Raw genomic sequence first — 20,218 nt, forward strand, 5'->3', positions numbered from 1 at the left:
ATACCCCAGCCAAGAACGTGGCATCGGAATGGGATCCTGAGGAAACACTGGATGCACAAAGGATATGCTCTGAAATAACTGGTCAGTGTCACCGCGGGCTGTCTTAGGATTGGTCAAGGAGTTCTTCCAAAAACAGGTTGATTTCCCATGCTAAATCTTGAACCAACAGTGAAAGATGAAAAGTTACATACCCATATACCATAGTTACTGAAATTAGAAAGCGATTTAAAGCATTTTAATGCAATAGTGGTTGAAACGGTTTCTGGCTAAACCCAAACTAATGCCATTATCAGGGCATCTCTGTGTTTCCCACTTCTTTGGGTTCATGGGAGAAAGAGGTTAACATGAGCTTACAAAGATGGAGAGCTGGAGACGGTGCAGAAACCCAAAGCCAGCATCATGATTACAGTTTTGGAGTGTTACCTTACATGAACATTTCTCTATGCGTCAAAATTTTAAGGAGTAATTTAAGTGCATTGTAATATTAATGGGATCTGAATCAGAATCCCTATGATATTAAAAGTGTTAATAACCATAAAGTGCTTAGAAAAATGCCCGGTGCACACATACATATAAGGGGTCTAGAAGTGTTTTCCATGGTGAATTAGCACCCTTTCAGTTAAACTTTTATTTTTAAATCCATTTCTATTTATTTGATTTGCTTAAAGGTGAAGTACATGTATATCAGCCTCAGGTTCCCAAATATTTTATATTTCACGGTGAGTTATTAGTAAATCCATAGGAACAGAACTAACAGCACTTATTTGGTGGGGGTTTGCATTAAATGATTTCTGTCTTCCCCTCAAGTTCTGTGAATTTATAAGAGATGTCAGATAAAGGTGCAAAATAAAAGATCCCCAGATAGGCTTGTTTCTTTAATACAGGACTTGATTTAGTCAAAGCCACACATTTGAAAGAGCCATCTGACATTGACTCTTTAATTTATTAACTGAGAGAACAGAGAGAAACAATCTTGTCTCACAATGTTCTCTACCTTTCTGCTATAACTAGATTAGATATAATTTAAAATAGGTGACAAGTTCTCATCACCACTTCAATGACAGCTTTGAGGCTTGAGGAGAAAATGTGTGAATTACACAGAACAGGCTTACTGCATCAACGGGAGGAAAGGATATGCAGGTATAAAATGCTAACTATGAGATCTTTTTGTGATCTACGTTTTAGTGGCATTCTGGTAGTCACGAACCATTCCCCTCGTCCTCGTCACCTGTCCTTCTTTCAGTGCTGGTGAGGCCTGGGCCAAGTGCATAATCCAGTTCTGTAATGTAATTCTCCCAACACCTTCTAGAAGTGAGTGTTTCATAGATGAGTAATTTATGAGCTCAATTTCATTAATGAGTAAACTGAAGTTGAGAAAAGGCACTTTACCTGTCTCAGAAGTGGTACTTTCAGATTGGAATACAGGGTGATTTTGTGTCCAAAGTTTTCTGTTTTTGTTTTTTGGGGGTTTTGGTTTGTTTTTTAAATCTTAGCTGTTCTGTGAAAATTCTCTCTCAGAATTACTTCTCAGCATACTCATGAGAAACAGGTTTGCTAACATTCTTAACTGCATAAGTGAGACGAAAATTTAGTTCAATTAACCACTTTTAAAGTTTGAAAAATCAAACATTTGCATTAGGATGGCTACTGTAAGCCAACCAACCCAGAAAATGTAAACGTGGGTGAGACTGTGGAGAGATCCCAGAACCTCAAGCTACGATGATGAGCATGGAATGGGGTTCGCTCACTCCCTGGATGAGGGACTTTGCCCAGACCTGGGGGCTGTGCTGTGAGTGTTGGTTCGTGGGGAGTCTGAAGCTCCTGAGGGATTTGCAACTTACTGGAGCCAAAGAACCGTGTTGTTGCTCTGGTTTCCATCTGTACGTGGGTGTCACCCATTCATGGGACATTTCTCTGCCAACTTCTTGCTTGTTAACCTATTGTGGGTGGGTGGGGGGGTTTAAGCTTACTCGTATCTATGCATTTCTGCAAATGCAAACATTGTTTGCTACTTTTCACCATCTCTCCAACGTCACATCTCATGAGGGTGTGAGGATGTTCAAAGAAACTGGTTTAGGGTTGTTTTAATTGCTTGGTTATATATTTCAGCATTTAACCTGGAGTTCGGAAGCTGGGCTTTTTTTTTTTTAAGATTTTATTTATTTATTCATGAGAGATAGAGAGAGAGGCAGAGGCAGAGGGAGAAGCAGAGCAGGGAGCCTGATGCGGGGCTCGATCCCAGGACCCCGGGATCATGACCTGAGCCGAAGGCAGACGCCCAACCGACTGAGCCACCCAGGCGTCCCTGGGCTTTGTTTTAATCCTCTAGGCTGTTTATTGTGCGACGCACCTGGAAACCTCTGCGTGTACCATGCCTCAGTAGTCAATGCCATTAGTAGGTCTTTTTTTTTTCTTTTTTTTAAGCAAGACAAAACACTAGTTTGCAGGTTGGTTTTGAAGACCCATTTGCTAAAATGTCAATATCACTAATGAATAGACCCTACCTTTTAATTAATTAATTTTTACTAATTGTCCTTGTCACTGGTGATTGGGGGTGGGGGCCGTTGCTAAGCTTTTGAAAGTGTGTAGCTGGGTTCTAGCGTGGTCTTGAGCGGCCATGGAGTGGGAGCACCACTGAGCACCTATTAGCCATTAGCCCTGCACTGAGGTACTAGAGCTAACATTCACTGAGCCGCTACTCAGCAGCTCAGTCTTATGGATGAGGACACCGAAGAGGTTAAGCTGAGCACATGGTGGGGGTGCTCAGAGTTCGTAAGTGTAGGGCCAGGATATGAACGTGGGCAGTTACTCCAGGCCCCCATCGTGGTATCACAGCAAGAACCCTGGGAGGTAGATGACCGTATTTCCAGTTTACCTGTGAGGAGCTTGAGGTTCAGAATGAAATGATGTAACCATAGTTCATTAAAGGGCACCCAGCTCCTGAGAAACCATGTGGTCTGAAACCCGGATTCCTCAGTGTTGCTCACAGTTGTTATTTAAGGCGGGACCACCTGTGTGGGCCTGTCCCACATACTTGAGGCCACTGGGCCTCTCTGGACCCCACTCACTGGCTGCCAGTAGGCACCCCAAGGATGGTGCCACCCAAGAATGCCCCCACGTTTCTAATGCCTTCTACTAGATGTCATATTTACATTACTTAATTTTAAATTTGTCTCATACCATTATACCACATTGCCTCCCACAGTAATTTTTTAATCAACAGTAATCAAACTCGACTCTTGCTCATAATTTGGAATAGTTAGAATAATTGTAATAATTATAAATGCAAATCATTTCAATACAGAATTGGAGATGAGAGATCTCATCTCACCTGGCTTCCTGTTTCACAGATTACACACACACACACACACAGAGGCACGGAGATGGCAAAGAATAAATTGGCCGCTGACTGGACTCACCCTCTGTGGATGTGGGGACCATTTCTTCTCATTAGTAGATGGCTTTGGGCAAATGTATTTGAGTGAGCTGTGTTTATTTTCTAATGAATGATTTTTGGCCTTTCCAACGGAGACGTTTGGGGGGCTGATGTGATCGAGTTGAAATAGTACACCATGGAGCAGCAGGACGGGCTTGTAGCGATTTTGGAAACATTACTTCGAATGTGGTCTTTCCTTTAAACAACGCTGACAGCACTGGGGACTTGTGATGAGACTTGTCTCTTTTACCCCAGCAAATTTTCGTGTAGGCTGCCCTAGATTTTAAGGAGACTAAAAGGCAGGTTAAGTTATCTCACATTTACTAAGCCTGAAGGCTCCCATCAGGATTTTTGGAGAATGAAAAATGGTATTGTTTGAAGACATGCACTTGTTCAGAAAATTTATTGTATCCCTGTCGTGTGGCAGGTAGAATTTTAAGTTCTGTGCATGAATTGGGCATGGATTTTGGCTGTTGCTTATGGTACTGGTGATTTTTATGCCCTTTCTGTATCCTGAATAAAACATATTTTAAAAGATTACTTGTCTACCTTCCCTTAGGTCACCCGACAACTGTTGTGCTTCTTGTGTAGGAACAGGGTTAGAGATTCGTTCCGGTAAACGTACCCTCTCTCCACCTGACAGTATGGCCCTCATTCATTTCATGGTATGCCTATAGAATATGAAATGTGTTTTTTAAGAACACATTTAATAAAGAAGTTGATTCATTATGCAAGGAAGGTCATCAGATAATTGTATCTTTTTTAAAAGCATCTCTAACCTCACGGAGTTGATTTGGCCTCAGATTTGGATCATATTGAAATCATCAACAAAACGAAAGACAGCCTACTGAATGGGAGAAGGTATCTGCAAATCATATATCCAATAAGGAGTTAGTATCCAAAATACGTAAAGAACTTATACAACTTAATATCAGAAAACAAACAACCTGGTTAAAAAATGAGCGCAGGACTTGAATAGACATTCTTTTTTTTTTCCAAAGAAGACATACAGATGCCCAACAGATACATGAAGAGATGCTTAAAATCACTCATCATCAGGGAAACGCAAATCAGAGCCACAGGAGATGTATCACCTAATACCTGTCAGGATGGCTGCTATCAAAAAGACAAAAATAACACGTGTTATGAAGATGTGGAGAGAAGAGAACCCTGTTGGTGGGAATATAAATTGGTGCAGCCACTGGAGGTTCTGCAAAAAATTAAAAATTAAAAAATTAAAAATAGAATTATCATATAATCTGGCAGTTCCACTTCTGGTTACTTATCTGAAGAAAATGAAAACACTAATTGGAAGAGATATCTGCACCCCCATGTTTACCGCAGCATTATGTACAGTAGCCTGGATATGGCTATTCATCAGTAAATGAATGGATAAGGAAGATTTGGTGTTTATGTGTATGCGCGCGCACACGTGCGCACACACTCACAGACACACACAGACACACGGGAATATTACTCAGCCATAAAAAAAAAAAAATCTTGCCATTTGCTTACAATATGGGTAGGCCTAGGGAGTATTATGCTAAGTGAAGTAAGTCAGACAAGGACAAACACTGTATGATTTCACTTTTATGCGGAATCTAAAATATAAAACAACTGAACAAACAAAACAAAATGGAAACAGACTCCCAGATAAAAGAAGCAAATTGTTGATTACCAGCAGGGCAGGGGCTGGGGGACGGGAGAAGTAGGTGAAGGAGATTCAGAGGTCAACTGCCAGTTAAAAGTAAGTCATGGGATATAATGTACAGTATAGAGAATACAGTCAGTAATATTGTAATAACTTTGTATGGTAACAGATGGTAACTAGATTTATCATGGGGATCATTTCATAATGTATGAAAATACTGAATCATTATGATGTATACCTGAAACTAATAGAATATTGTATGTCACTTCTACTTCAATTAAAAAAAAAAAACAGCAAAAAAAAAAAAATTGGATTGTGGTTAATCAGTTAAGCCACAGAACTTGAGGAAACTGATAAATCCAGAAATGTCTTCTGGTGAATGATGGGAAAGAATGTGCAGGTGTTGGAGTAAACCTTCTCCAGATGCCCTTACACAAATTTAGAGGTGTTGAGGGATATGCATTTCTTACTGACTGTGGGAAAGAAATTTGAAACTGCTGATACGGATCTTTCATTACTAATTCATAAATCAGAGAGGTTGTTTTGAAATCACCCAAGTCCCAGTAACAGGAAAATAATTCTCCTTCTCCTCCTCCTTGTATGGTGACTGGGAGTGTGACTTGGGAGAAGTGTTTGAATCAGTAACTCCCTTTGCAGACACTTCAACTGATTGAGAGCTATCTTATGCCTTTTTTGCTGTCATGAGGGAAAGACCACTGATTAAAAAGCTTGCTATTGGAGAACTCTTAAAAAATAAAACCGACGAAACAACAGATTTAGGGCACCTGGGCTCGTTCATCCTGATTTACATACCTATTATTATACTCATAGCAATGGCGTATCAGGGTTGTCAACATTCTTACTGATGACCTTGACTCATGAAGATCATGTGGAATTTGGTTCTGGGGATCGTTAAAAAAAACTAGGAAGTAACCCAAGAAGTATATTTAAAGAAGATGTTTGGGATACAATGTGGATGAAAACAAGTTACAAAATAGTATGCATGTATGTCCTTCATTTGGTAAAACCAACCATGTTTCCAATATTTATGGCAAACCCGAGTAACTCTTCTAAGAAAATAAATGTTATTAGAAGTTGGGGGAAAACCTAATTCTCCACAAAGCAGTGAATGTACTGTCTTTCATAATGTGGGGTGGTGGGCAAAGATGTTGAAGAATATTTTAATAGTTTAGTAGCCTGGAAATGTCCATATGTTGTGACCAAAAAAATAATTGTGAAACCATGTATATAGTCCTTAACTTATAAAATGAATGAATTTATAAAATAAGTACATAAAAAGTATATATAAAAAGTATACACAATATACAAAAATATGCAAGAAATATACAAAAATTATACAGAAGTGTAAAAAGTTTTCATTTAACCCTATATATACATTAGTGGATCAAAGATTCCTGTTCTCCTCAAAAAGAACTGGAAAGAAGTATTTCAAAGTAATGAGTGCTTCTGATTGAGGGCCAGGGTTATTGGGTGTTTTTCTTGTCTGTACATATTTTTATTTTCTAGTATCATTCAAAGAACATCTAGGGGCACCTGGGTGTCTCAGTTGGTTAAGCGTCTGACTCTTTGTTTCAGCTTAGGTCTGATCTCAGGGTTGTGAGATCGAGCCCCACTTGGGGCTCTGCTTGGGTTTTTCTCTCCCTCTGCCCCTCCCCCCAAGCTTGCTCTCGCTCTTTCCCTGTCTCCCTTAAAGTAATAAATAAACCTTAAAAAAAAAAAAAAAAAAAAAGAACATCTAGTATTTTTTCAACAGGAGAAAAGTAGAAAAACTGTAATACATTAGAGAGAGATTTTCACTTAGAGAAGAAATTCAGCCCAGAAAGTCACTTTTCTTTGATATGGGCAGCTAAGCCTCATAATACTGTTTGATAACTGAGCCATTTGAGGATTTTTGTTTTAACCTGGGCCTCCCAAGGGAGGTGATGCTTTGTAGCCTGTGGTCATTACTACTTCAATGATGCCAACTTAAGATATCAGGGCAGTGAGTGGTTGTTCAGGTGCCCAGATTATCCCTGGGGAGTGTGCCCCCCCCCCCCCCCCGCCACCGGGTCTTTGTATATGGCTGGCCTGGGTGGATGCTTAGCTTGTGACTGAGGAATACACTCAATGGAATAAACTCAAGAGCCAAGCTAAGTGAATCCTTTTCACTAGGGTATGGATTTCCAAGATGTAGTCTTTGGAGTTCTGAGAAGCAAGAGATGGTGCATCACCCCAGCCTTTTCTTTGAGAGTCGCTGTGGGCGTTAGTGTTTTCAAGGTTCTGAGAAATTCTGGAGCCAAGAAACAGAGCATTGCAGCCAGAGAAGGGTTGTTAGTGGAATTCCACTGACATTTAGGAGTGGAGAGCCGGGCAGATGGGCCTGAAGGGGAGGAGTAGGCACTGAAGAGGAGGAGGAGATTTTTCTGGTCAAGGGGGTGCCTGTACAGATCTGGGAGTGACAAACTTTTGAGTTCTCCATACCTAAGGATATGGTCTCAAGGGGTAGTTTTACATGTGCATGAAGCTTTAAATGGTTTCTTGAACACGTTGTGGTAGCCTTGAAAAGTGTGTTTAAATCACATTTTGTAAATTACATAAATAAATTCCTATTTTAAGTCTTAGTAGGAGACTTGTTACTTGTAGGAATCTTCGTGATTTCTACTGTGTAAAACCTTAGTGTAACGTATTTTCATGCATCAGGGTTATTTATATCAAGAAGCCATTGACTTTTAGTTCATGGGTTTTCTTATAGCATTTAGAAAAATGAATGACCTCCTACTCACTGTGTCTATAAAGTGGAATCATTTGGCCCTGTTTTCTGCTTGATGTCTGTAGTTCTTCGTTTAAAGAAGTCATGTCAAGTGATGGGTAGAGAACCCCAGACCCCTGTTTTGAGGAGTTTAAAGGCTCTGAAAATTAAATAATCATGTCTACATGCATGTACCTTCCTTTGCTAATTTTGCTGGGTAGCTCTTTAGCTCAGAAAACTTAAGCACAAGGGCAACAGATTAGAACCAAGATTATTTTTTCTGAGTAAATGGAGTTGCTTCACTTTCTAGGTTGTGTGTTCTACCTGTCTTTATTGCATATCTGGCTGTGGTTTCAGCTATGTTTTTACACACAGAAACACACACACACACCCATCTACTACATGCATTGACTTGGATTTTTTTTATATTATATCCATTAAAAAGTGGATGCATGATGTACATCTATGCGATTGGAATTCAGGGCTTCACATCACTTGTCACGTACTGATGTACATAAAGGACCGAGAATGTAACTTGCTTTACTGGGGAAATTACCATGATGGCATTGACATTTGCCTATTACCCCTGTATCACTTTGTCTGAATTGTAAGGATCTGGCTTCCAAATAGCATGGAGTTCACTTCACAGCCTAGTGAGTTATACCGTTACTAGTGACTGTGAATACTTTTCTCGATGTTTATTTTTTTTAAAAGATTTCATTTTTATTTGAGAGAGAGAATGAGAGAGTGAGAGAGCAGCTGTGGGAGAAGGAGAGGGAGAAGCAGACTCCCTGATGTGGGGATCAATCCCAGGACCCTGGGATCATGACCTCAGCTGAAGGCAGATGCTTAACGGACTGAGCCACCCAGGCCTTTCTAGATGTTTATAATGGAGTGATGTTTAAAATTGATCATCACTGTTAAAGAATAATTTTCAAAAAGTTAAAAATGTGTTTCATGTAGATATAAAATGAACATACAGGTTTTATTTAACTCAATGAGGAAATTACAGGAAAATCTGAGTACCAAGTTGTGAAATAGATGGTGGGTCAGAGGTTGATAGCCCTGTTGATTGGGATGGCCCCCAGCGGGCCCACTGGGTGATGTCTAGCATACCACTGAAGGGACACCTAGGACTTTCTTTTGTTCCTTTCAAAGTCTTGGACATTTTTTTCTGACATCGTTCTAAAAATACTTTATGAGCAATTTCATTGGTTGAATGCTTATAGTTTTAGACCTTGAGACAAATGCCCTTCTAATTTGTTAAAAGCTGCCTGACAAGATAGGTATTTGGATTTCCAGTGTCTCGTTTTGGTACCATGTCCCCCCACCACTACCTCACCCAAGTGGAATATTGAAAATACGGTTAAGGTGGTAGCACTATTCCTGATATAAATATTCTCGCTAATGACTAAGCAAATACTACTCTCTCTGCTGCTTAGCTTCTTTAAGGGAGAGGTGGGGCATTGTATCATTGGCTATTCTAAATGAAAAATAGAGAAACTGAAAACAACTGAAAAATTCCAGTATTCTTTGTACATACAGCTAAAATGGGACAGCCTGGAAAGCGGCACCTTTTAGGAATATTTAGAGAAATGTTTGTGAATTCCAATTAATCGGGTGAGAAGTCATCATGTGACAGCGCGGGTAATAGTGAATGTTTCCCGTCACTGCCCCAGGAGAGCCCTTGTCGGTCCAAAAGGGGCCTGTTGATTCTCCAGCTGCTGCCCCTGCTGAGGTTAAAGGACACAACTTAGAGACCCTCCCCCAAAGTGGCCTTATTTTCTAGCGGAGAAACCTGCAGTCAGAGGAGAGAGGAACTTGAATAAACCTGCATTTCTTCAGGAATCTGGCCTCAGGTTCCTTACCAAGTGATGTGAGCTGTTCCATCGAAGAGAAGGTGGTTTTGTTCCATCCACACGGGTCCATAGCAGGTCCTACCCCACAAGTTCAACGTCTGTGGCCATCATGCGCTCTGCCGGAGATGATTTGCTGGTTGTGGAAAGCGGGCAGGTTCACCCCTGGACGGTAAGCACTTGCCACGACAGACCTGGCCCACGGCGCTGGCGCGGACTCTAAGCGGCCTTCTTGGCCTCGTGTACCCCAGCGTCTCACTGGCAACTTCCCCTCGGGTTCCTGGAGGCTACGTTTTGAGGCGGACATTTGATTGGCTGGCCCCATCCTTTTAGGTTCCTGGCCAGCCTATGAGCGGCTGCCTTGTGGTCAGGTGTTCTTACAGCTCCAATCTGCTGTGGATATGTGTGTGGGGCTGTATCACGTGACTGAGTCCCCGGAAATTGGGGCCGCGCAGACGCCCTGACGCATGTCCACTTACATCCGGTTTGAGTCAAGGCTGATTCTCGGCCGGAAGCGTTTCCCAGGATCTGCCTTGGAACTGGAGTTAATTGGTTTCTCTCTTAGAGTAGATTTGGGATTTCTTTTTCGTCCACATTATATTCTTAGCAGTCAGCTAAATTTTCCTTCTTTCGGGAACAGGAAAGACCCCTTCTGTGACTGGGGGGTGTGTTGCGGCAGCGTGGTTTGCCGGCCCCGGAAGAATTGTCTTCTGAAGTCCCAATGCTACTTCAAAGTGTTTAAAAAGGAAATTAGAAAGTTCCCATTGTTCTGAGTTCCTTTAATTTTCGTTAAATATTTATTCTTCTCAGTATCTAAGAAGAAACAAGATTCCAAAGGCAAGACGTTCGGATTAGTCTTTAAAGTCTGTTTATGGAACTGCTGGCCTGCAGATGCTCCGTGTTTGGGATGCCGATGCTACGGGCCGGGTCCCCAGGGTAGAAGTCACACACCAGCCGGCAGGGTTTACTGAGGGTATAGAGAGCGTGCAGGTGCAGACGGAGACTCAGAAAGGAGAAGAGGGGGTCTAGTCCTAGCTTGGGGTCTGGGGTTTTGGGGAGGACCGCGGTCTGGTGTCCGGGTCCCCCTCGGGCATCCCGGAGCCGTGAGAACAAAGACGAGGGCTCACTTGTTACTCCTTGGAGCCAGGGGTCTTGGAGTGGAGATGTCTAGCTCGGGTGGCTGCAGTATGCGTGTGATTGCTTCATCCTCTCCTGCTCCTTCCTTAGATGTTCTCTGTTCTCGAGAAATCACCGACTCCTTGCCCCTCACAAGGAGGACATACACTCTTTGCTTTACGCGGCATGTATAAAGTGGGGGTGCAAGTCCTAGCAAGAGTAGAAGCAGGAAACGGAGCAAAGAACAGGTGTTTGTGGAGACCTTCAGTTCCTCTGTCAGTATGACATAACCTCCGCTTATGAGACTTTCTGACTAGTTGGGGAGATGCTGTTTCAAAGGGAGGCTGCTGGGTCCACAGCAGATGAGACCTTGTTTAGATAGTTTTTTAAAAGAATTATGGCTTTTGATCCTCCTGTAATTAAAACTTTTCTTGATTGTGACATACCACTGCGTAAAGATGGTTTTAATAAAAGGTAAATTATAATCAGATACTAGGTGGGAGTAAGTACTAATTCAGAATTTACTGCGTGCATGTGAGGTATTTTGAGAACAATGTTTTTGTTAAGTAAAAGAAAGATCATGTAGAAAATTCCTGTATTATTGTAAATATGTTGATTTCCATTGTTCTTTCTAAGCCCGGTGGTGGGCATGATTGACAGTGAGGGAGCAGAGAGGGGAAGGACCTTAGAGAGAACTGCAGAATCAAACATTTAACAACGAACAGAACTTTTGAAAGTGGGTATGACTCCAGTCTTGAAAATGATGACTCAGTGTGCAAAGTAAAGGTGGGTGAACTGACCTGAGAAGTTTGATTTGATGGAATTGGTTGGGAAAAACATGATAGGATTTTGTGGGTGATTATTGATGTCTGCCTTAGGTGCCGAGAGCATGATAGGCAGGGATAAAGCATGGCTCTTGCCCTCGAGGAGCTGTGATTAAATAACATTTGAGGAAGATTATATTGGCACATCCATGGGTAGTGTTTTAGTAACCACCAGACACCGCTCCAATAAAGCAGGGCAGGGCATTGCTGATACCAGGACCTGCCATGTCAGAAAATTCTTTCTTCATTTTGTGAGTGTCTGAGCACAAGTTCTAGGCACCCGAGACTGTTCTGAGCAGCCTTCAAAAGGGAAAATAGGGATAGATTTTCTACTTGGGGTGGAAGCATACCCTTCGGGTATCTGAAGACTTAATTAATATAAAAAATACTACTTTTGTTTGAAAGACCCTTTTCTGTGTCCCATACACCCCTGTTTCTATCAGTAACAAGAAGACATTCGCCAGTCTCACAGGTGGGTTTCAGGGATTAGAATGAGATCCATGAAATGTCCAGGAGTGGTGCCTGGCCCCAGGCAGGGAAGCGCTTATGTTGCTTGATGTTATTTACCGCCCTGGTATCACTTGGCACCCAGAAGTGTAAATAGTGGTATGGGTTTTCCTTCTGGCTGAACTCTGAGCTCCTTCAGAGAAGTTGCTCTTGCATCTCTGTGTGATCCCACTCAGGAAAGGTTTGCTGAATGATTCGGATAAAAGGTACTTTCCTTCTTCCTTCTGAGGAAGGCACTTACCTCCTCCTTGGGGCAGGAGAGAAGGGGTGATTTTTTTGCCTGAGGTCACACTCAGGTCTAAAAGGATTAGCTTCTGGGCGGTGACCATTTTGCTTTGTTCCCATTAATTTCTCTTGTCATTTCCTGGAGTATAGTTGCTTTCACTCTTCATCTTTGGGAATGACTAGCGTCTTGTATTTCTATAAAAATTCTTAACCCCCCCTCCCCGCCCCCATCAAATGCTCTCCTTCGGCTCCCACATTTTAGTGGGCTGCAGTTTGCAAACCTGTCCTTTTCCAGATGAACCTGTTCCTCCAAACTCCTCTATTCAAATGCACTTTATAGAAGAGAAGAAAAGGGAAAGCCCTTTGAGAGGCAGGTTGGGAAATCGCCAGGGTAGTTAATGGATGATTTTTTTGTGGTTTGTGTTTTCTTTTACACCCTGGTGAGCAGCTCAGAGAAGGAGCTCCGGCTTCCCCTGGAGAAGCATGATGTCCTGCACAAGGGGTGAGGGGTGGGGAGGAGACATCCAATTCCCTCTTGGTGCTAGTCTTTAAATCTAGAAAAAGTAGGAGTGTGGTGCAGTGAGGGGCAGATCAAGGAGATCAAGGCTTTCCTGGAGTGTAATTCCACGTCGTTCTGCCTGGCCAAGAGGATGATGCCAGCCACCAGCAGAAGGCAGCCTGGCGGGGTCTGCAGGTGCGCATGGCACCTTCCGGTCACGTAAACTTGACTCGATGCCTGGGTCCCGGCAACTGCCCCTGAATCCCTTCCTCCTGAGAGACTGCTGAGGTTCTTCTCCAAGCAGAGGAGAGAAAGAAATTGTGGAATTAAACTGTGTGTGTTGAGTGTTAGAGATTAGGAAGAAAGCACTAACTTTGTATTTTGGATTTTGTAGTCTCAGATTAAGATTTAATTTGCATTTGCTGTTTATGAGTGAGAATGAGAAAAACTGCAGTGGTCTTTCCTATTAAAGTGTAATCTTAATGGAAAAATGTAATAAAATAGAAAAGTGTAATTAAATTGATCTTGTGCTGTTACTGGTCTCCGTATTATGCTTGTCTAATTACACACCATCTTCCCCCTGAGGAAGAAACAACTGAATTATAATTGCAGAGTTTGGGCCAGGGCTGCCAACAACAAGCGTGCCCGCTGCGGTTTCCGGTCACGTGTCCGTGGTGGGCAGTGGCAGTTGATTTCAGCATCGTCCCCTCGGGGTTGTCCTGTGGGTGGCCTCTCCCTCCCAGTCTCTCAGACTGGCCCCCAAGAGGAAGCCACTCCTGGGGCGCCTGGGTGCCTCAGTCGTTGGGCGTCTGCCTTCGGCTCAGGTCATGATCCCAGGGTCCTGGGATCGAGCCCCGCATCGGGCTCCCTGCTCGGCGGGAAGCCTGCTTCTCCCTCCCCCACGGCCCCCTGCTTGTGTTCCCTCTCTCGCTCTCTCTCTCTGTCAAATAAATAAAATCTTAAAAAAAAAAAAAAGATGAAGGCACTCCAGGAGGAAGAGATAAGCTTTGAGAGGCCTGGCCCTACAAATACAAACCTGTAAAGTGGGAGCTGGCCATGCCTTGCCGAATGCCGTGAACTTGAATCTTTTCCTTCGTCAGCCTTGCTTCTTTAACGCTCATTGCTTTTCCCTCTTGGAGCCTTCCCCTCCGGTGTGGTTTTTCTTGAGAGGAAGTGAGCAGTAGGAGACACACAGCGGGGTGAGTATTGCTACCCAGGATTAGTGAATAAGGAAGGCTGCCTTATTCTGTCCCCTCTCCCCCCAGTGTTCTTCTGCCTGCCACTGGGTTAACGTCTGTGAAGATCTTGTCTTACTGCACTCGATCTCAACTGAAAGGTAGAGCCACAGCCCTACCCGTGTAAGTTGGATAATTTTTTCCCCCTAGATGCTTTCCTCTGCAAGGTGAGCACAGTTACCTGGCTTACTCACAAGTCCCAGAAAGAACGCCCCCCCCCCCCGCCCCTGCTCCCACCGGTTGTTTCTTCAGGGCATGTGTCTGGTGTGGAATGAAACCTGCAACTTTGTGTGCGCTCCTTGTGCCAGATCCCATCCGCAGAAGATCCCCAGAGAGCTCTCAGCCCCTGGAACCATTAGCTCCTCTATAAAAAGAGTCCATCCAGGCCTATTTTTGTTTCTGTCCTCAAGCCACTTGCTATCAAGACATTACCCCATCTCATAGGAGGAAGGCAGGCCGATACCCTTTACTCAGGACAAACCAGAAGCAATTTGAAACCAGGAAATAGTGAAAGAATCATTAAGTGATTTCAAGTTGACCAGCGGGCTTGGTTGCTTTCACCTGGAAGCAGAACAGTGTCTTTGGTACCCCAGAGACTTGATGGGAACGCTTTCCTTTTTTCTCGAACTGTGACCTTGGACAGGTTTGCAAGCTTGGCTAAGTTACCTGATCTCTCGGGGCCCAGGGGCTGCATCCGATCAGCTAGGGATCCTAAGGCCTCCCTGCTTTGCAGGGTTCTCCTAGGATTTAATGTAAAGGCATTTAATTGATTTACGTATGGCGTCAGAAGGTCCTAGCTATTGTCATTGACATTATTTTGTATTTCGCAGTGAGGGTGCAGGAAGGCCCTTTGAGCGACATGCCTTTTGGCGAGCACATCTCAGAGTCTCATATTCACTCTCTTTGGATGTTTTCTTGCCTCTCCCTCTTCAAGTAGCAGAATAGAACATTCTCCTTTTGCACTGTGTTCCCTGCTTTTTGAAAGTAGTATGATTGAATTAAATATTCATGCAGGTATGGCATGTCGTTTGAAGGGGGCATTATCATAGGCTCCCTCAGTAATTTTCTGGTGGCAATTTGCCTCTGCATCTGTGACTTTTTCTGACGGACATCATGTTCTTTTGATTTCCCCTGCTGCAGTGGGAAATGCATACAGAGCATAAAACAAATTAACATGACAGAAAATTACACCTTGTGAAGTGTACGGATTTCTTTTGAAACTTCTCCTTTGAGGTACAGAAAGATAAGTGGGCCTACTTTACAAGTGACAGAACTAGTCAACTTTCTGGTAATTCAGAAGACTTTTGTGGACCCCGAATTACTTGGTTCTTTTCCTTTAAATGATTCATGAACAGGAATCATACAATATATTCTGTATATAATTAGCCTGGCCTCTTTTCTGTGAACATTTTTCCTTTTGGTTTTCTGGTGTCTCTAGCCCTGCATAGAAGCCGTGAACAGGAATGGCTTTGGGGGCGCCTGGGTGGCTCAGTTGGTTAAGCGTCTGTCTTCAGCTCAGGTCATGGTCTCAGGGTCCTGGGATCGAGTCCCACATCAGGCTTCCTGCTCAGCAGGGAGTCTGCTTCTCCGTCCTCCTCCGCTGCTCCTCCTGCTTGTGCTCGCTCTCTCTCAAATAAATAAAGTCTTTAGGAAAAAAAGGAGGAACAGTTTTGCCTCACCTACTGTTTAGCTTGGTGTATCACCCTTACCCACTCTGAGACGCAGCATCTTTATCTGTCTGCCGGCTTCAGAGCAATTGGAAGATCAAATGAGTTGATGTATCAGTACCTTAGTCTAGCTTTTAGCACAAACTCGTTTGGTTATTACCTGTATTTTCATAGGTGTTTTTGTACCTATAGAAAGGAGATCTGGTCTCCCTATTCCCTTCCCTCATCTAACTGCCAGTGGGACATTCATCTATTTATATCATAAAATAGCTTCTGTGTCCTACAGTCTTTAGAGATCTTGCAGGTTGACCTCAAACAACCATCCAGTCAGCCAAAACATTTTCCTCCGACGTGTCAACATCTTTCTGAGATAATATCTCCTTGTGGTCAGTGACTACTTGCTTCTGTCTTCCCAGAGCATTTTATTTTGGTCCAGATACAGGGATTCGTGGACTTCCAGGCAGATGCCTGGATAACAGGACCTTGCCCAACAGGCAAACTAATGTGTGGTATTTGAAAGTCAGGGTGATGGTGACCTTTGGGGAGAGTGGTGGCTGCACGTGTATGTTCGCTTTAGGTAAATTAAGCGAGCCACTCAAGATTTCTGTGTTTTTCTGTATGCAGGTAATATGTTAATACAAATGTTAATTAATTTTTTAAAAAGGTAACTTTTGGCGCACCTGGGTGGCTCAGTGGTTTAAGCATCTGCCTTCGGCTCAGGTCATGATCTCAGGGTCCTGGGATCGAGTCCCGCATGGGGCTCCCTGCTCAGCGGGGAGGCTGCTTCTATCTCTCCCTCTGCCACTCCCCCTGCTCGTGTGCATGTGTGTGCTCTCTCTCTCTCTCTCTCACTATCTCTCAAATAAATAATCTTAAAAAAAATAAAAGGGTAACTTTTCCCTCTTTCTGCAGATACCATAATTCACACATGTATTGGAAGGGTGATAGCTCATTCTTAGTTGAGAAAGTCTTAAATGAAATTAAGTGAGGAAGAAGTCTAAGCGTGTAAGGGGATGTGGGTCGAAGACGACTTATAAGCTCTTTGATCATACACATTCGTATGTAGATGGTCTGTAGGTGTTCTACTTGCTAGTGATTGTGTTCGGTAGAAAATGAAAATTTAAACAGGTTGCTACCCTTTTACCCTGTAGTTGTCATTCTTCTAGTTTGAAAAATGATTCTTTCTTGCTTCTTTATCTTTCTCTGTATCATCAATTAGCAAATTATTTGCCTGAGTAGAGAAGAGATAGTTTATAAAAGTGTATGATTTTAAAACTCATGCTATACCATAAGGTGCACTTGCTGTATACAATTTTTTATTAGCCGTGGATTTACATGCTTGCTTCTGCATGGCTTTGCCTAATAAAGTTGACTCTCTATACCGTGACAGCCAGAAATTAGCTGGGAAGTGGGAAGGAACAGTTTTTGCTGTGGATAGAGAACAAGAAGTAAACAATAGTTACCCTGGATTATAGGTTTTTCTTTTAAACAGCTCATTGTCTTATAAGCTGCTCATTACATGTTAATTTACTTATTTTCTTCTAGGTTGGAAGGAAGATTGATGCAGACAAAAGCAACATGATTCAGGTAAATGGGTTGTTGTTTTTTTTTTTAAAGATTTTATTTATTTATTTGAGAGAGAGAATGAGATAGAGAGAGCATGAGAGGGAGGAGGGTCAGAGGGAGAAGCAGGCTCCCTGCCGAGCAGGGAGCCCGATGCGGGACTCGATCCCGGGACTCCAGGATCATGACCTGAGCTGAAGGCAGTCGCTTAACCAACTGAGCCACCCAGGCGCCCCCGGTAAATGGGTTTTTAATTTCTTTATGTACCTTTTATTCTTGGTTTATATTTCCCATGTTTTCCCACTGAGAAGAACTAAAAAAAAAAAAACCCAATTTTTGTGGCCAACTTGAATATATAAAGAATGTTTTGGGTATATAGAGGTAATCATCAAATGCCTACTTATACCATTTAATTAGTCACATATTGTATATTTAATAGTCGTGTATTTCTGTCAAACAATATTATGACTCATACCGTTTCCTACCTCAGAGTAATTTTCTTCCCAGTCCTTACATGCATATCTGATGTCCGCATCTCTATTATTGGTCACGTCTTTGAAGCCCCCAGGAGCATTTTCCAGAGCACGTTACCCATTTTAGTTGTTTGCAACGCAGTGCACTTGGAATCCGTGTGTGATGCTGTAACTGGAAGTTTTACTCCCAGCTCTAAGTGACCATATGCCCGATGTTAGGACAGCTGTTATTCTGGAGATCTCTACTGGGTGACGGTTTGTAGGTTGGCTTTGTTAAATATTCTGTCCTGCTTGCTTGCTTCCATCTATTCATTCATGCATTTTATTTATTTTGAGGTAATTACATGCACATTGTTTGCAGTTAAAATAATTCTATAACAGGGATGCTTGGGTGGTTCAGTTGGTTAAGTTTCCGACTCTTGATTTTGGCTCAGGTCATGATCTCGGGGTTGGGAGATCGAGCCCCGCGTTGGGCTCCTCTTGCAGCGCGGAGTCTGCTTGGGATTCTCTCCCTCCCTCTCCCTCTGCTTCTCCCCTGCTCATGCTCTCTCTCTTACAAATAAATAAGTAAATCTCTGGGCGCCTGGGTGGCTCAGATGGTTAAGCGTCTGCCTTCGGCTCAGGTCATGATCCCAGGATCCCAGGGTCCTGGGATCGAGTCCCACATCGGGCTCCCTGCTCCTTGGGAGCCTGCTTCTCCCTCTACCTCTCTCTCTCTCTGTCTCTCATGAATAAATAAATAAAATCTTTAAAAAAAAAACCCCAAAAAACAAATAAGTAAATCTTTAAAAGAAAACACAATACTGTAACAGCCATTCCCCTTTGTTCACATGTTGCCAATACTCCTTTGCCTAGAGGAGCCCTTTCCAACTCTTTTCCTTATATTCTCTCACATTTGCCTACCTATTTCTAAACAACACACCATATGCTGTAAGTACCATTTATTGGTCTCTTTTAAAATTTTAGACTTTTATTGATTTCCTGCTAAGGATTTAGCCCTCACACGTCACCCCTTGCCCTCAGTGTGCTCTGCCTCCTCCTGTCTCCATTTTGTGCTTATAGTTGTGTTATGGTGTGTGGATACGTTAATATTTAATGTTTGCTTTATTGTGACTGTATTTTGTTTGTAGCTGAGCTTTGTAACACTTACGTGTAAATGTCTCAGGCCGTTCTGCTTCCCAGCTGGTTGTGTGTGATCTGCTTTGTTTGTTTCTCTGGAAAATGTTTGACTCTTCTTTGTTCTCAGAATGCTGAAATTTCCAGCTGGGACATAGGTCTTAGGATCTTTGATGTCAGTGGTCCTTTCAGTTCTGAAACTCATGCCCTTCAATTTGGGAAATTTTCATGTACTACTCCTAGGATGATTTCCTTTCCACTCTTTTTTCTCTTTCCTGCGAGCTTGTTATTGTTAGTTGGTTATTTGGACCCACTGGTTTGATTCTCTTCGTCTTCTTATGTTTTTTTCTGAACTGTTTTCCATCTCTGTGTGTTTTTGTTATACTTTCTGAGAGATTTTCCTATTATTGTCGAACTTTTAATTTCTGCCAGCATGTTTTAATTTTTATTGGTCTCTGAATATATCATTTTTAAAAAGAGGATCCTGTTCTTGTTTCACTGGAATAGGGATGGTTTGTCTGGCTCTACCAGCTGGGGAAAAGATCTGGGATTCTAATAGGCGCCCCCCCCTTTTTTTTTTGCTTAAAACAACACAGTGGTTTTTTGACCTTATAGTTCTGTAGGTCAGAAGTCCCCTGACGGTTCTCACTGGGCCACAGTCAAGGTGTCTGGTTGCGTTCCTTCCTGGTGGCTCTAGAGGAAAATCCGTTCCCTGCCTTGTTCTAGCTTCTAGAGGCTGCTGACTCCCTTGGCTGTTGGCCCCTTTCCAGGCAGGGGCTGCTTTAAATGAGCAGGTCATGGGGCGCCTGGGTGGCTCAGTCGTTAAGCGTCTGCCTTCAGCTCAGGTCATGATCCCAGGGTCCTGGGATCGAGCTCCGCATCGGGCTCCCTGCTCGGCGGGAAGCCTGCTTCTCCCTCTCCTACTCCCCCTGCTTCTGTTCCCTCTCTCGCTGTGACTCTCTCTGTCAAATAAATAAATAAAATCTTAAAAAAAAAAAATAAATGAGCAAGTCAAATACGTCTCATACTGCATTTCTCTGACCTCTTCTGCCTCCCTCTTTGACTTTTTAGGAACCTTGTGATTACATTGCACCCACCTAGATAATCCAGTATAATCTCCCACCTTTTTTATATTGTGGTAAAAAAACAAAATATATAAAATTTTCCATTTTAACCATTTTTAAGTATCTAGAACAGTAGTGTGAACTATATTGATATTGTCATGCAGCAGACCTCTAGAACTTTTATATTGTGCAAAACTGAAACTCTTTACCCATCGATCAAGCTCTCCCTTCCTCCCT

General features: G+C 42.8%; 1 protein-coding gene across 12 annotated transcripts in view; it reads left to right on the forward strand.

Moving 5' to 3' along the window:
* SGMS1 (sphingomyelin synthase 1) overlaps positions 1–20,218 on the forward strand; it is a 268,293-nt gene that overhangs the window by 107,657 nt on the left and 140,418 nt on the right. For 10 of the 12 annotated variants that reach the window (XM_035008582.1, XM_035008588.1, XM_035008580.1 and 7 more), the window contains one exon: positions 17,311–17,352. The exons of the other annotated variants lie outside the window; for them this stretch is intronic. The gene's annotated coding sequence lies outside the window, so the exon portion shown is untranslated. The remainder of the gene's footprint in view (positions 1–17,310; positions 17,353–20,218) is intronic. 12 annotated transcript variants of the gene reach the window in all.

The sequence above is a fragment of the Mirounga leonina genome, unplaced genomic scaffold (genome assembly GCF_011800145.1).
Source record: "Mirounga leonina isolate KUSES-001 unplaced genomic scaffold, KU_Mleo_1.0 Mir_152, whole genome shotgun sequence".
Taxonomy (NCBI): domain Eukaryota; kingdom Metazoa; phylum Chordata; class Mammalia; order Carnivora; family Phocidae; genus Mirounga; species Mirounga leonina.